We start from the raw sequence: 16,437 nt of genomic DNA, 5'->3' as shown, positions 1-16,437 counted from the left end.
GCAGAGACAACAGCCGTCCCGCAGGAGTTGGAGCCAGCACAGGGGAGGGAAGGCACAGCTCTGGAGCACTTTGTTGACAAGATTCCTTCTCTCCTTTTACAGTGCAGGGCAGAGACATCAGAAAGGCCACAGGAGGTGGAGCCAGCATTGCAGAGGGAAGGCCCAGCCCTATTAAGGTGCCAGGTGCAACTCCTGCCTCCCATCTAGATGCAGATCTCTCTATTCACCACTGGGCTGCCCCAGCCTGTCTCCTGGAATCCCCCAGCCCTGTCACTCACAATCCCAGACAAGGAATACATAACCTAGCAGAGGTAGGCCTGGACAGTTAGGCAAGAAAATACCTACTTTCTATAAGTGGTATTTTCAAACACAGAATATTAAAACCAACTTTACTAAAAGATGTATTTTATTATTCTGAGTTCAGGTATACTAAATTAGAATTTCTAAAATGTTCCCTGAGTCAGATAGGATTTTAAGAATGTAATAATCTAACTGCCCATTCTAGCCTATGAAGAACGGGTAGCCTTGCAATAGTAAAAAACGAAAATGGCTGTAGTTCGCTCTTAGGACATGCTACACACACCAGAGCATGTCTTACCTTATACTCACAATGCGCCCTGCCCTTGGGCCTACCACAGGGGGGCCTAATATGAAGCAAAGTGAAGGTTTAGAGCCTGGCAAGTGGGTGCACTTGCTAGGTCGACATGGCAGTACTAGACTGCACACAGTCCGTGCAATGGCAGACCTGAGAGACCCTTTACAAGCTGCTTCTGTGGGTGGCACAACTAGTGCTGCAAGCCCACCAGCAGCATTGGATTTACAAGCCCTGGGCACAAATGGTGCACTGTACTAGGGTCTGACAAGTAAATCAAATAACCCAATCATGGAATCACTAATTAGTACATCAATTTAACATAGGTAACACTTGCACGGTGGCACTGAATAGCAGTGGCACAGTGCTCAAAGCATATAACCAGCAAAAACATATCAAAACAGAGGAGGCAATCCGACAAAATGGAAGGGAGACTAACACCAATGGCATGTAGAATTCCTTCTTCCTGTTGTTTTAGTTCTTCAGCACACCATTTTTAATTCTCTGCACTCTTACCAGTTTCAGCTTTATTCTTCAGGTTTCTCCATCTATCCTCAACTAAATTTAGAAATGTCTTTTGTAATGCAGACATTGAACAGGTCAGATTGTGTCTATGAGCGTAAGCCGTATCTAGTGTCTTAAGAGATACAAAGTATTTACCTGCAAATTCTGCACCTTTAAAATAAGGATTTCTATTCAGATGCCTAAAAATTGGAATTTCTTAGAATACTGAATCAAAATGTGAAAAATAATATTGTAAACTACCTTGTCCATAGAATAAACTCATCAAGAGGCTGCACTTGATCCCATATGTAAAAGGTATGTGATGGTAACAATTGCTTCATCTACTAAGGCAGGCAACTGTGTTGTGTGTTGATTTAGATTCTGTATATAGATTTCCCGATTTATGTCCTTATATAGGTACAATTTTCATTGCCCTTATTTAGGCATAGAAATCCAGCCCTTATTTAGGCATTCTTCATGCTAACCAAATACAGGCATGGCCACCTACATCCGTTCATCTATGTCACAATGAGTTCTTGGAAAACCAGACTCTTAAGCCTTAAGACTTCCCCTTGCTTGGATATTGATTGCTCCAAGAACTCCTTTATTATGCATGAACATCTATTCCTTAGAGGTTCATTCATGACGTTCTTATGCCCGACTTTTACATCAATACTGGCATTCCTAAACACTTCAAGGTATAAATATACCTTCACTTGTCATGGCGGGTCACGGTCCACGGATCGGCTGCCTACTTGCACGACACGGCTCGCCCCGGAAAGTTCGGAAGGAAGTCAAGTCTCAAACTGACGCACTGACCAGACGCTGCCATCCTCCTTGCAGAGAATCCAGCTCCAGTGTTTCCGACTCCCCTTGCGGGGTGTTAGAGATCGAGACCCGGAAAGAGATTCCAACCTCACTCATTATAAGGAATGGAGCGGACTAGAACCTAGAGGGACTTTTAGCAAATCTTGGCAACTATAGCTAAACTAGACTATAGCGAAACAGCACCTACTTCTTCCCTCGTATGACACTTAGGTTAGGTACACTGGGGATGGATTATTTTAGAAGTACCAGATGAATATTTTAGCCTGTGTTATTTATGTATGTATTTTTATGAATATATGTCATAGCTACAAGCTATGCTATTACAGTATTATTTCATCTTACTGCTAACGCTGTACATATTATACTTTGCATTCTGTCTTACGATTGTAGCAGTTCATATCTCGTGCACGAGAAATAAGACTGTTCAATAAACCCTTTTTATTGAAACACCCATCTATCTATTTCTGTGTAACTCTGTAGAAATGAAGCATGCACGATTGACTGAGTGAAACGGCTATCTATTGTTTCCACGATTCTGAGATTGTTCCGATTCTAAGGGAAACAAAGTTGTCATGTTTATGCGGTTGTCAGGTTCTAATCCCTTCTTGTTCATTCAAGAAGTTTCTAGTGACCTCTGAGTTAGCTGGCACACACAAGTAATTAAGTTTAATGTACTCGATAGAGACATACTGACCTCAGTCCTATGTCAAAAGTATAGTGTATATTATTCCAATGCGCAGAGCCTATCAGGGATATAGGAACTACACGACAACTGCATACACACATAGAAATCTCTTGGTATGCATGTATGTAACATTTGAGCTTTCCATAGTGGTACTTTGTCGACAGAATGTGAGGTAGTTGGCGTAACAGTTGAACTAATTTCTTCTGACCAATAGGTAGCTGGAGACAACCCTATAAATATTGTTATGCGTACTACTACTACAACCATTAATATGCTTGTTACGATGCATCTACGTCTATTAGGACTAATACTAGGTTTAACAACAGCTATAGAATTTGCTTCGGTATTGGCTTCCATTTCTTGGCTTAAAATCTATAGGTTCTCCAACCTTTTCTGTAGTAGGAGCTACTTGTTTTCAATGGAAATCCTCCTGAGCTACTAATGTTATTAGAAATGCAGTAGTAATTGCATTTGACAAGAGTATGGTAGTGTCCACCGTATGCAAGATTACTAGCAGTGATCAATTCCGTGCTTCAGGGATGGTTGCCAAAATGTAAAAAAATGCTTTGACAAAGTGGAACGTCTCTACAATGTAAAACATAACAGCAATACCTGAAGTGTTCCTAGAGCCAAATTAATAATAATAGTAATAGTCTCCTCAACATCGTTTGATATTTATCAACTTAGAAATATTTTGGAAAAGCAGTCATTTTTTTGCAAACATCAGCTTATGAATTCTGAAAATGCACACAATTTTGTTTCAAATGCACACTTTTCAATTTTGGTAAACATATATTCATTCAACCAAGCAAAAGCTTCTAATTTAATTAATTCTTTAAGCAGAGGAGAACTACTTACAGGGAGCTGGAGAGCTACGAGTAGCTCAAGAGCTACTTGTTGGAGAAGCTAAACCTTTGGGTAAAACGTAGCAGCTACAGGAACTTCCTGTCATTTTTTACATTTGCAAAAAGCAAAACCAAGTTGGATCAATAGGCAATGGATTATATGCAAAGGCTTTATGAGCCTTTCTTTCTTTTTTGAACCTTTTTCAGTGTCTCTCACAATAAGAGCTCAAGTTCAGGAACGATCAGTTCCATTAGAGAGTGCTTCAGTTCGTTGACTACCACTGAATACTCATTGACATCCAGGAAAGGAAACTCACTTTGAAAATGAAATCCTCCAGAACATTCAATCTTATTAAAAGTGGAAGCTTAAGTGTGAGCTTATACAGTATCTCAGGTTCCTTCAGACTCAGATGAATTTCCACTACTATTGCGAGATGCAAGCAATTTGAACTCTGGGTCATTTGTGAAGAAATATGTCCAGTCAGGAGAAGAGTTCCTCCTACAAGGCACACTCACTCTATTTGGCCTCTTGAGTGTGTCTTCTTCTCTTTTAACAACATCACTCAGATCAGAGTTCTCTATTTCTTCCAGAATTACAGCAAGATCACCTTTTCTTTGTGGAATCCGTTGCCAACTGCCACTCGCAACTGAACAGCACTAGGCCCTTCGTCTGGCTCGTGTTCAGTTACAGTCACAGGATCAACGTTGTTTCCAATCTCAGTGACGAACCCTGCAAGACCCTCTTCAGATTGAACAAGTTTCATTTCGAATTCTTGCGAGTTCCAAAGAGCTTGGCTAACCTGCTCCCATGGCCTTTCGACCACCACTGGCTCTTCTGGAACAGACACTGTAATATCATTGCGGGGACAGGGAACTCGCGAATATGGGCAGCATGCACCCAGTTGGGGAGACCTCTACATTTTCAGAAGTCGTGCTAACCAGAGTCACTTGGTACGATCCCCGCCAACGAGGTTCCAAACTGTTTTTTTATTCACATGTCCCTTTACTAGGATCCAGTCGCCAGGAGACAGGTCATGGCATTGTTTCTGATGAGGCTGAACCATAGCAGCTTCGTCCTAATGAGACACAGAACACACCACGTCAGCCAGTGCTTTACAGTAATCTTAAACTAAATTGTCATTGATGTTGACTAGCAAATTAGCAGGCAGTCCTATTGCCCGACCTATAATAATCTCATGGGGTGACAATCTTGTCCTTCGTTCAGGTATGTTACGAAGAATCATGAACACAAGCGGCTAAGCAACAGACCATTTTAATGACGTAGAAGCTCATACTTTACCAGGCCTTTATTTCAAAGTTCCATTAACCTGCTCCAACAGACCCGACGCCTCAGGCCTGTAACTGCAATGCAGTCTCTTTTCAACTTGCAAAGTAGCGCACAGCATTCTCAAAACGTCATTGTGGAAGTGTGTCTCTTGATCAGATTCCAGCGAAGTCGGAAAGCCAAACCTCGGTATCAACTGTCTCAATAGTAATTTTGCAACAGTTGTTCCTGTGTGTCTGATATGCCTCAACCAACCGTTAAGAAAATGCACACCACAACCAACAAATACTGCAATCCATTGCACACAGCATCTCAATGAAATCAAGTTGCATCCTATTGCATGGACCACCATACCTCCCAGTGTGACTCAATGTGACTGCAGCTCTTTTCCCTACATTGTTTTATTGACATAAAACACACCTTTAACACAGCGCTTTCGCCATTAACCTAAATCTGGTATTAAACCAGGTTTGTAGAAACAACCACACAATCGCATCCCTTCATACATGAGTAAGACCATGGTAGTGTTGTGCCTCAGTGGTAAAAGACTATTGGGCATCACTGGTTTTCCATCTGCTGAAACTCAAATGTCGTCAGTATCTCTCTTAACACAACCTGCTCTGACCCAACCTTGCTGTTCTTCTTCTGTCACTGTCTCCTATAACCTCTTTACTTCTTACCATATGTCCGCTGCTTTCAAGAATAGTTTTTTGTTGCTTTCCCTCCCTCCCTCATTTGTATATTCACCATTAAAAGTACGAGCATGGTAAACGTAATACTTCACCACCTCATCTACATATCTGTTCCCAACAGTTACATAATCATGGTCTTTACGATGTGCAGAACACAGGAGCAGTCCGTGCTGGCATTTCCTATGCCTAGAGAAGTTTTCGAACTTGCTCCATGTTTTCATTGGGTAATCCAGAAAAGGTCATGATACCCCTCTGGGACCTTAACTGTCCAAAATCTTGAACACAGCTACCAAAGCCGTATTAAATATCCCTGTAGACATTTACTTTCTGATGATCAGATTCGCAGCATGCCCTAGTAAGAGCAATCAACCTAGCCACTCATACTGAATATACATCTGGAAGCCACAAAGCTTTTACTACTCCTGAAAATGTAGTACCCGCATAAACAGCTTGCAAATTTCAGCATCAGGAACAGGCACCAGTATAACAGGTTTTAAAACCAGACACCTCTTCAATGTGACGTTTTCAGCCACAAGTAGGATCTGCTCATACCTGGTCAAGGAACTGTTCATCAAATAATGAGTGTGGGTATGCATCAGAAGTATTTCCACAGAATGACACACATGCACCATTAAAGGATGACCCATGACAATGCCCTCACATCTCTCTATGCTGACACGTACAGCTGCCACTGCTTTAAGACACCTAGGAAAAGCTGCTGCTACCCGATCTAAGGTACCTGAAAAAGAGTCCACAGACTTACCGTCATTTCCATGTGTTTGTGTTAGAACTGAGAGAGCACAACCCTCCCTCTCACTGCAAAAAAGCGAAAACGTTATATTGTAATCAGGCATTTCTAGCACCAGGGCGCAACAAAGACTTTCTCTCAACTCCAGGAATGCAACCAAACAGTTGTTGTCCCAAGGTTTCGGATCCGACACGTCCTTGTGTGTAGTGTAGTTCCTATATTCCCAAAAGGCTCTGTGCATTGGAATAATATACACTATAGATTTGACATAGGACTGAGATCAGTATGTCTCTATCGAGTATATTAAACTTAATTGTGTGTGCCGACTAACTCGGAGATCACTAGAAACTTTCTCGAAGAAACAAGAAGGGATTAGTTTCTGACAACCGCATAAACATGACAACTTGGTTTCCCTAGGACTTGAACAAATATCTTCAGAGTTGTGGAAACAATAGATAACTATTTTACTCAGTCAATCGTGCATGCTTCGTTTCTACAGAGTTGCACAGAAATAGAGAGGCTGGCGTTTCAATAAAAGGGATTTATTGAACAGCCTTCTTTCTCATGCAAGAGAGGTGAACTGCTACAATCATTAGACAGAATACAAAGTATAATGCGTGCAGCGAGAACAGTAATATAAAATAATAGTGTTATGGCATTGTCTGTTGCTATGACATGTAAAAATGCATACATAAATAACACAGGCTAAAATACTCAACTGGTGCTTCTCTTCTAAAATACGCCTACCCCAATGTACCTAACCTAGGTCTAGTGCCAGGGAAGAAGTAGGTGATGCTTAGCATAAGTTTTAGTTCTGCCAAGAATTGACAAAGGTTTCTCTAGGTTCTAATCAGCTCCATACCTTCAGAATGAAAGAGGTTGCTATCTCTGTCTCGGGACTCGCAAGGGGAGCTGGATTCTCAGCAGGAGGATGTCGACTTCTTTGTCAGTGCGTCAGCTGGAGAGTCGGCTGCCTTCGGCACTTGCTGTAGCGAGTTGCATCGGTCAAGTAGGTAGTCGAACTGCACTGAACCACACAGTGCTTTGCTATAGCAAGTGAAGGTATATTTATACCTTGAAGGTATTTAGGAATGCCTGTATTGACGTAAAAGTCGGGCATTTGAATGTCATGGATGAACCCCTAAGGAATAGTTGTTATGCATAATAATGATTTTCTTGGAGAAATCAATATCCAGGCAAGGGTAAGTCTCTTCTACTTAAGAGTCTGGTTTTCCAAGAAATCGTTGTGACGTAGATGAACGGATGGAAGTAGCCATGCCTGTATTTGGGTAGTATGGGCTATTTCTAAATAAGGACTGGATTTCTATGCCTCTATAAGGGCAACACAAATTGTACCTATATAGGGGCATGAATCGGGAAATTCATTCGATTCTAAATTGACTTACAACATGTGTGTCATCTTCTGTACAGGCTCATCCACTAGTGAAAAATTGGATAAACCACTGACGACAGTAGCCCATAATTCTCAGAAACATCCTGACCTCTTTCTGTGTACTTGGCAGTTTTATTTGCAGATTCTTCAAGAAAAGAAAATGCAGATGTGGCATGGATTGGACTTTTTCAACATGGCCACATCAATTCCAGTACTAATGTCTATAGCAACTCCTTTAACCCTACCTTGATACGGATATCCACTTCCACCCTGGGAGGTGGGGTCTCCCTGCTGATACACTGCCTGTTTAGAGAGTACATTGGCAAATAAAAGTGGACCTTTGTATTCCTCTCAGTGCTACCATGAACTTTTCCTTCAACTTCTTCTGCTTCATTCCAATTTTGTCCCTACACTATTTTGGATAATGCACATTTTCATTAATAGAATTATTTTTCCAACATATCAAATGCTGCTGTATCATCATGTTAATCTTAGGCGTCCATTCTGTCACAAACCTGGACACAAAATATCCCATGTCCTAGGATTCCAATGTATCTGTCCCACTATACTGCTTGAATGCTTGTAACTTTCTCTCTTAGTAGGCATGAATCATTTCCTTAGATTCCTGAGTCGTACGATCAAATTCAACCCAATCACCATCCTTGGGTGACACCTTAGATTGCCACCATAGCATCACTTGATTATACTTCCTCATCACACTATCTGACAGACCATTAGTCACTTGATCTCTTTCTGGTTGACTGTCAGACCATTCATTCGCTATTTTGCATTCTGACCACAAATCATCTGGAACCACAACAGTGTATGCGCCAGCTGTACCCCCAAGAATACTCTAGAGAGCATTACAGATGAGTTGTGATCCTTCTTTACATACCTCGAAGCATCGGTGTGAGTTTATTTCTTGCTAGTTTTACCACATACCAGTTGCTGCTTTGTGTCGTGTGAGCTACTTACCAGATGTTTTTCTCACTATAAAGCACAATATTGAGTGGGGACAGCAGGCAGGATATCCCTCCTACCCCAGGTGTTTGCTGCCAAACATGTATGCCTCCATTAAAGTTGCCAACAGCTGAAAGACAGTCCATAAAATCAGAATGAGGATGCAAGCAAACTGTCCACAACTACTTTCTAAAGTTTTTTGTAACTATAACATATGTAAAGTTGATCATGTGTGTAGTCGTACCAGCAATTACTTTTTAGTCCTGTCTATTTGGATTATTTATTGTCATTACCTGTTCTTACTATTTTACCTGCCTTTTCAGAGCCCCCCCCCCTCTTCTCTAGCGCATATAGAATAATTAATGCTCATCTTGCATGCAGAGCAGCACATTTTTCATTTTCAGGTAACACCGTATTATAATAGGATAAGTCATACACTCTTGCAGTAATATACTGGCATACGCGTCTGCCGAGCAGGCGACACCGTTTTCAGATTGCAAATTGCTTTTGCTTTCAAGATAAAAAAAACACGGTCTTAAAAAGGTATTTGTCAGGGTTTAATACCCATCGTATACTTGAAGCTGACGGAGATCTACAGCCTTTCATAAGCCACTTAAGCAGTGGTCTCGCAGTTTGTGACATCAGCAATTGAAATGCAACCTTGGATTCCATTCAGGAGTCCTAGGTACTCTATATATACATTGTACTCAACTGTTATTAATGGGTATGACATTTTACAGGAAGTGATGCCGCTAGCTGTACTGCTAAGGTCAGATGTATTGGTAGAAAATGAAGGACACGGTGCCTGCGTACTACCTCTAAGCATTGGTGTGGCCCCTCCAACATATTGTACATTATTTTTTTGAAAAACTGCAGATTAGCATATTGGTTGTGTTTAAAGTTGTCTTTATTTATCTTCCTCCCCTTCATAATATAAGCAATGATAATGTCTGTGCTTATTTTTTGGAGATGTTTAGGGTCTTACTGGAATTGTGCCATTGTTTGTTGGTGATTCCTCAACTCACTTTTATGGGGCATTGGAGCACTGACTAAACGATTGGATGAAAAATGGGCACCTGTGTATCTTATTAGCTGAAAGTCAGAGTCAATACTATCGGAGAATATTACTTCATAATATGTATGACAGTCTTCCTGGCTGGACAGTGGATCCATGTAATCCTCTAACAATTTCCTGCAGAAGTAAGCTTTGCCCACCTGTGTCTAACTATATCCCCGGGCTGTCACTCCTGCTGTGTTCTTCCTTCTTCTATTTTACGTAGTGCTTTTGTTTATCGCCCTCAACCACCCTTCCTTTATAAGACACTACTATGAGGCATCTGAGTCCACCAGACAGGTATTCTGCACGACTTCTTCTCTTGTAAAAGTTTGTTTGATTTTTCTGGCCATCATATCAGAATTACTCAAGGGGGCTTGCCAGTTTGTCAGTTTATAAAAAGACAAAACCATACAAACTACCACCCATGTACTTTTTTCTGTGAATCGCGCTCCATACCAAGCTCAAATCCCTGCAATAACTTCTGATGAAAAAGTGAAAATCCTCCTCTCTGAAACTAGTTTTCCTCTGAATGCTGATGTGTGGGAGTAGGGGACTTGCAACAGGCAGGGTTACCACTATTATCTTGAAGTTACTATACTTCCAGGCACTAGTTAATTGGGTGTGAACGAAATGGTGTATGTTGTTCTCTTCGAGTCCTATCATCGATATGCTGTTCTCTCTTCAGAGATTGCCTTACCCTTGTTTTTTGTTAAGGGCTGTCGAACCTTTGGGCATTAAGCAGACGGACTTACCTCCTTCCTTCAGTTCATTTTTTAAAAATTCTGATTAATTCGAGAATCCTTGCCTACCTTAGTCAAATATGTCTTTATTGTAGTACCAGATCACCAAAGCCGCATTTTTATACCTGACTCTTAATGGAGTTAAATTGAAATCAAGAGAAGCAACTTCAGGTGTTGTAAGCATCTCACAGTTCCACATTGGTTGATTTTCTTTTTACCGGTTCCGCACTATACTAAAGACATTCATGTTTAGCTGGTTCAAAATACAGGTGACACACTTTTGCTTCATAATCTCCAACCAACAAAGCAAGTGCACATTTCTGCATCATATCAGCAATATTTAAATTGAGCATATTTTTTTCTTTAAATCTTTTTATTGCAAAAGGACAACATAAGATAATTCAATTATTGCAGTGCATTTACCGGAAACAATTTAGCCTTTCAAAGTGTTTTCTAATGTTTCAAACGTTCCTGAGACCAAACACTGCCAAATGTAGCTCTAAAATGCATGTTGACAGCACCTGGGTAAGGGGCCCTACCATGGTCAAGTATTTTTGAGACATGTCTCATTCCTAATGTGGCTCTGCAGTTACTCTGGTGCTCTGAAAGCTAAGGGAAGGGGGGCAGTGTGGAGCCACACTCACAGGAAGAAGTGCAAGGACTGTACAGCGTATCCCCTCACAACCCTCCTTTGCTGATGAGAATAGGAGTTACTGACCTTTACTCATCCAAGCCAGTCAGCAGTGAAGAAGATGCTCCTGAGGAGCCTGGCAAGTCATCGTAGCAAACCATGTAAAGAGTAAACATGACTTTTAAAGGGTTCTGCCAGCTTTTGTTGGCACAATGATGACACTTAAAAACATTTATTTAAAGAGCATATATATATATTTTTTTAAACGGTCTTGGGATAAAATAAAAAGTTAATAAAGTACAAAAAGGATAAATAAATAGACATATGGTAATGGAACATATTTTCATCTAAAGACAAGATATGAGTATAATTATAAATGTAAACAATACCCTTAAAGGCTTAAAGTGCAGCATAAAGTATGCAAAAAAGAAGCAGAAAACTCTGAGTAATTCCCACATTTAGGTGGAGAGAAGCTCCTGTATTGAGCACCCTACTGTATCAGCAACACTCTAAATCTGCTCACCTCAAATGTTTGTTTTTCTACGAAGTTTTTAATTTTAGGATTAGCACAATGCCATCCATGTCAAGCTAGAAAGGTACTAAGGGCCAGATGTAGGAAGCCTAATACTGGTCGGTAACTGCCGAAATTACCGGATTTCGGCCGTTACCCACCGGTATTAGGCTTTTCAGATGTAGGGGCCTAATAACAGGATTTGGTAATTTACTGAATTCTTAAATACCGATTCGGTAAATTACCGAATCCTTAATGTAGGAAGCACTCAAGTGAATGCTTTTCACATTTAAGGATTCAATATTTACCCCCAACTACAAGTTGGCGGTAAATGACGAAAACCGTTAAAAAAGCAATTTTGTGCTTTTTTAACAGTGGCATGTGGCAGACATACATGCCCTTGGGGCATGCATGTGTGCCACATCTGCACCCATGCACCATTCAAGGGTTATGCAGGGTGTCAATGTGACACCCTGTCACCCTTGTAAATTGTCCCCCTATTACCGATTCGGTAAATACCGATTCGGTATTTACCGAAACGGTAATTACAAATATTACCGATTCAGTAAAATGTACCGAATCTTTACCTACATCCCATTTACCGATTCTGAAATATCGAATCGTTAAAATTAGGTATTTTAGAATCGGTAAATGGGAAATACCTACATCTGGCCCTAAGTCTCATGGTATTTCTGCAGCAAAGTCTTTAAGCATAGGATTAACACAGTGCCTTCCACGCTGAGCGGTAAAATGGGAACTACCCAAAGTTCTCTGCTAAATTTTTGCATAATTTATGCCACACTCTAAGCTTGAAAGGGTTTTGTTTTGATTAATACTGGGTGCTCTCTTGTGTCTGGTCAAAGCCAAACCGCTCTGAAGAGCTATAATGAAAGCAAAACATGTGTCGGGTTGCATTTAGTCATTACAGCTTAGCTTGGATGGCATTTTACTAATCCAAAGCTATAACACTGTGTCTGGAGTGGTAAAAGGCGTTTGTTGTTTTACAGCCCAGCGTGTCGATTAAAAAAACCTTAGAAATTAATTGGAAAAAAACAAACGTTAAAGTTATGTTAGAGTTAGACGAATTTCTCAGTAACTACTTTAATGTTCTGAACTTGAGAAAAAGGCAAAAATTCACCAGTTATAGTTAGCAACACTAACTATAGCTGGTGACCCCGCCTTGCACTGATTATGACCTCACATATAACATCACTCATGACATGGCCGCAGCCCCTCTTTCTGGGCTGATTTTGGCCCGATGACCCCAGGGCCCAGCCACATTTTAAAGGGGATGTGGGCACGCAACTACAACCCGGGGCGATTTTGGCCTCAGGGAGCCCGTGGCCCAGCAAAGTACACAAGAGGCTGGGGGCACCCAGACTCCCTCTCTGGGCCGTTTTCAGCCCTGGGGAACCCATCCACTGAGGCCCAATGCCTATTTAAATGAGAAGTGGGGCATATCCCCCTTCCTGGACAGTTTTTCACCCTGGGATTCCATCCCGGTTGGGGGCTGCGATGAAGCCCAAAAGCCCCTGCGCCCCCTAGTTGGCTCCCCGCATCTAACAGGAACCGCATTGCTTCTGACCACAGTTAGCAGCTAAAAATGCTCCTCTCTGTAGGCAGGAGCAATATTCAGATCTGTTTCCTTGCCTGCATCACTTCTGGCAGGGAAACAGATCAGAAGTCTGCTCCCAACAGGAGATTTTAAGTTGCTCCCGACAAGCAAGAGCAAACACAGGTTTCCTGGCCCACACCAGTGTGGCAAGGGAAACCGCTATGTCCCTGGCATGGGCAGCCTTGGACATGGTCTATGTGTGGGCTGGGGCCATTAGTGGCTCAAGGAGTTGGGTTGCGCGGCCCCCCTCCCTAAAAATAATGGCCCTGGGCGAGGGCTCCCTGGGACCTTTTTAAGCTCGGGGATAGAGGCCTCCTCCTGTTACTATATATTTTCAACCCCCGGGGTGGGCTCCGTGGGGCCCTTTGGGCATATATGTTTTTTTTTACATCTTCAGGACAGGGTCTAAGTACCCTGTGCCTGTAATGGCTGCCAGCAACATTCTTCTCAAGTTGCTCTGAGGTGCCAGGTTTTTAGAGACCCGGTGGTGCCAGGGGACCACACCCGAAGACCTTTGGGTTCTCCCTGTTCTGGACTACAGAAACACAGAGTCTTCTAGTTGAAGTCAGAGATCGAGGTTTATTGGTTGCAACCAAGTAACATGTGTCCTAGAATTACAACAGCACGGGCTGTAAGTTCTCAGGAGACTGTTCGTTTTTACAGAACCAGCCTTCTCCTTATATACAGAAATAACAGCTGCGGGCAAGAATTCTTGAGTTTATGATATGGTTATACACATATTTCTACAATAATACAAAGAGCGAAGTCATGCTGGTCAGCACATATTTTAGATGTCCGGATCGTGATGGATTACCCCGCCAGGCCCAGAATTCCCAGCAGATATCGATGAAACACCAATAAGGTCGGGCACCCTCCCGTCGTAAAACTGGTCATAAACAAGAATCCTGGACAGGTGTATGTGTATGGAAAACATGGTCTGTATGTAGTGAATGGTTTATGGCATGTTGTGCCTTGATGATATCTTACTCGGCCACTGGGCGAGGAGCTGCCCAAACAGGTTTGGCTGGAGGCAGTGGAGTCAGCTCGGCCAGGTCATGGGGAAGTCAGCTACGGTGGACGTGTCCTTTCAGATCAAACTCGGCCTTAATCAATTGACTATATGAGGGCAAGTCATAAGATGGATGCCGTTTACAAAATGGAGTCTGAGGGATCGGAACGGAAACCACGATTTAAGTGTGTTAGCATCACTCAATCATGACGCAAATACATAGGGATAATGTCCTAATCATTACCGGTCCGTCGATACCAAATTCGTCATGGTACGACGATATTTTGTGATACGAGTGTTTGGACCTCGGTACCGGTGGAACAGCAGGGTCCGGAATTACAATACCACAGACCCTCCTTTTGCCCTCATATTAGGCAATAACTCATGCTAATCTGAGTCCAAATCTGTATTGATGAATTCATGGAGATGCTGCTGTAGCATCATTCTGTTGCTCAATTCGTCCCTTGATACAGGCTTCCTTACACATGAAGTAGCACAGAGGCCTAATATTGCAGGAGCGCACTGTACAAACAGACAGAACATAAACAGAACGGCCAGGATCATCCCAATGAAGATCAGAGTTTTTCATCCCCAGGCAGAGATCAGTTCCCACAGCCACCCTAGCAGGGACCAATCCCCTTTCTCCACGTGAAGGGAATCAGAGATTTTGTGTAATTTGGAGATGGCCTGGTACACTGTCGGAGCATTGTCAGGGATAAAAATGCAGCAACTAGATTGGATCACTCTACATACACCACCACGGTCTGCAAGTATGACATCTAGGGCAACCCTGTTCTGAAGGGTCATAAGTCGATCCGCCTGAAGCTCAGCTGTCAAGTTGCTAAGGGCACCGGCCATTTCAGTCACGGCGGACTCAACTATCCTTGTCAATTGTCGAATGTTCCTTCTGTTTACCATAGGCCCCCAAAATGGCAGAAAACCCTTTGCGAAGTCTCCAAACTCTTGACCCGCAGTGTCGTCTTGACTCACGACACCTCTAACTGTCCTTGTCCGATGGTAATCTGCCCCGGCCTTGTAGGTAGGTGGCAGCAGAAACGAGATAAAGCATGTGCCCGAGAAGTCAGGGGGCAACCATGTATAGGCTTTGTCATGGCAGACAAAATAGGTGCCTTTAGCCGCCAAGAATGAAGGGGAAGTTCGGGAGGCAAACACATATGTTTCCGTGCATACGCTCTTCCCCAACTGTGCTTTGGGATCCCTGCCAATACCTTGCAGACATAAGTGACCTCGGTGGGGCACTATCCAGACTGGGGAGGATTTCTTTGTTTTCTGGCTTTTATTCAAAGAGATCCCGTATTTAGTTACATTCCAACGGCTGTAGGGAGTGAGTTCATCTTTAGGAATCGTTTGATACGTGTCAACATCCCTACTCATATTTCTTATTCCTACCACTAGTGCCTTGTTGCTGGAATCGCTCTCTGTGGAACGAGGCGGGTATGGTTCTAGGGCGAACAGGAACATGGTCTGGAAAGCCCACAGAGAACCATAATAACTGAATGGCAGGATGAAGTATTGAATGCCCTTATCTGTCGTGTGCGGCATAAGTCCACAGATCCAACAATTCGATGTGTTCATTATAGACTGGTGCTGGTGTAGGAGCTGGATGAAGGAGTTATTTACGAACTCTAGTCTTCTGGCAGACTCGTGTTCAGGAAGAGGGTGAAAGGAGTGTAAAGAAACAGTTAGAGGAGGTGTGGGCTGAGTGTTGTTTACAAAGGTGACTTGAAACGTGGATAAAGTATAACCAATCAAGAACATCGTTATGCTACATGTCATCAAAATACATATTATCAAGAATCTCTTTCTAGCCATTACAGTGCACATTTTCTTGTTAAAGTTCATGTGTCTAGCAGGTCTCTCTACCCTCGGAAACTCCATCCTCTGGTTGCTGCCCGCGGTGGGAGGTTGCTTCTGCCAAGATGTGCGCTCTGTCCAGTCCGGGGTAATTCCCTCAGATGACCAGAACCGTTGACCTAGGCGTGCCCGGCTGCACTCCTCAGACTTCAACCGCGGCCCTAGCAGCAGAACCGGATGGCGGTTCGAAAATCAAAAATGAGCTAGTTCCCTGGGCGAGAGAGCTGTAAAATCAAAAATAGTTCATGGGAAAAAGGGAAGATCGCACTAATTTGATTATGTCAGTTCCTTGGTCTTGACCTCAGATTATATCGTTCTTTCCCAGGTACGGTGTGATCTTCAAACAATGTTTCAGGTTCTGTAGTGTCCAACTGCATTGACGGTGGCACAGATCCTTGTAAAATACAATCGCTCTCTTTGTCGGTACCAGTTCCTTTTAATCGTGCATCGCTGAAGGGGACAAAGCG

The 16,437-nt window shown here is 42.6% G+C and overlaps 1 protein-coding gene across 1 annotated transcript in view; it reads left to right on the top strand.

The window, feature by feature from the left end:
- Positions 1-16,437, top strand: part of FBXL17 (F-box and leucine rich repeat protein 17) — a 1,859,129-nt gene that overhangs the window by 1,445,102 nt on the left and 397,590 nt on the right. The gene's annotated exons all lie outside the window — the stretch shown is intronic.

Source organism: Lissotriton vulgaris, chromosome 3_1 (genome assembly GCF_964263255.1).
Source record: "Lissotriton vulgaris chromosome 3_1, aLisVul1.2, whole genome shotgun sequence".
NCBI classification, from domain to species: domain Eukaryota; kingdom Metazoa; phylum Chordata; class Amphibia; order Caudata; family Salamandridae; genus Lissotriton; species Lissotriton vulgaris.
This window is presented reverse-complemented; position numbering and strand designations above follow the sequence as displayed.